We start from the raw sequence: 1,595 nt of genomic DNA, 5'->3' as shown, positions 1-1,595 counted from the left end.
TGCATTTTGCACCAAAAGCCAATATGAGAGTTTCTCTCATGATATTTAACACAGTATAGTTTGTTCCAATAGAACATCCACATTTAAGTGGGGATTAATAACATTAGGGTGCTGAATTGATAAAATTGCAAGAGCATTGAACAAAATGCCATGTGGTATTTATTTGGTTTATCACATTCTAAGTTCAGATTTAGCTTAGGCTAGCTTTGCCTTTAATCCTTCTGGGATTGGCAGTGGATTGACAGAATTGTTAGAATTGGACAATGTGTAGGCTCAGCAGCATTCTGTGTGTCTTTATGTTCTGAGTTCAAATTCTACCAAGGTTGACTTTGCCTTTCATCCTTTCAGGGTCAATTAAATAAGTACTAGTCAAGTACTTGACTAGTACTTATTGGCATACTCCTTCTAAAAAAGCAAAGTTGACCTCGGCAGAATTTGAACTCAGAACGTAAAGATGGACAAAATGCCACTAAGCATTTTGCCCAGCATGCAAATGATTCTGCCAGCTTGCTGTCTTAGTTGAAGACGTGATAATAAAAAACAAAAATGATGATCAACAAAGCAGTTTCACTAGAAAAGAAAAGAAACTGTGAGCAGACTGTCTATTCTTCTGAGATTCCGTGAAATGTTCTACACTTATAACCATTGTGCTTGTTGGTGTTTAAGGCTTTCAATTTATTAGCATTTACATTTGTATGCTTTGTACATAGAGCTCCATTGAAGCTATGACACAATGCGAGAATTGAAAGCCTCAGAAGAGGAAACCAGCCTTGTTGATGTAGGTTTTATTTTCCATTCTTTATACTTGAGCATTTAAGATGGCAGTTGGAAATGCACTGTTGATGTTATTTAAGACTAAGCATTAAGAAGTGCTTACACTAGAAAGCTTCACATTGGAGGCTCCATAAAGGCTAAGGCTACTGGCCTTCCTTCTGTTACCAAGCCATTAATATTACATCTTTATAAGCACAGGCATGGCTATGTGGTAAGAAGTTTGCTTCCCAACCACATAGTTTTGGGTTCCCATTGTGTAGCATCTTGGGCAAGTGTTTTCCACTATAGCCTTGGGCCAACCAAAGCCTTGTGAGAATATTTGGTAGACAGAAGCTGAAAGAAGCCTAGCATATATATATATATATATATATACACATATATATATATACATATGTATGTATGTGTATGTAAGTGTGTGTGTGTCTTTTCGTCTGCGTTTATTTTCCCCACTCCTCATTGCTAGACAACCAGTATTGGTGTGTTTACATTTTGGTAACTTAGCGGTTTGACAAAAGAAGCCGATAGAATAAGTACAAGCTTCAAAAAATAGTACTGGGGTTAATTTGTTCGACTAAAATTCGTCAAGGCAGTGTCCCAGTATGGCTGCAGTCCAATGACTGAAACAAGTAAAAGATGAAAGATAAAAAAATGTTTTTTTCTTTTTGAAATTTATGCTACTGGTCACTCTGGATTATTTCTCTAAGCTCATTTTTGTTTTAATTATTCAAATTACTCAAGACCATGTTTTCTATTATTTTTTATAAATGTTTAAGTTCTTTGGCTGCTGCAGCCAAGGCTGGGCAACTGTTGTCTTCATGATG

Source organism: Octopus bimaculoides, chromosome 10 (assembly GCF_001194135.2).
Source record: "Octopus bimaculoides isolate UCB-OBI-ISO-001 chromosome 10, ASM119413v2, whole genome shotgun sequence".
In the NCBI taxonomy this organism is placed as follows: domain Eukaryota; kingdom Metazoa; phylum Mollusca; class Cephalopoda; order Octopoda; family Octopodidae; genus Octopus; species Octopus bimaculoides.
Note: the sequence above shows the minus strand (reverse complement) of the source record.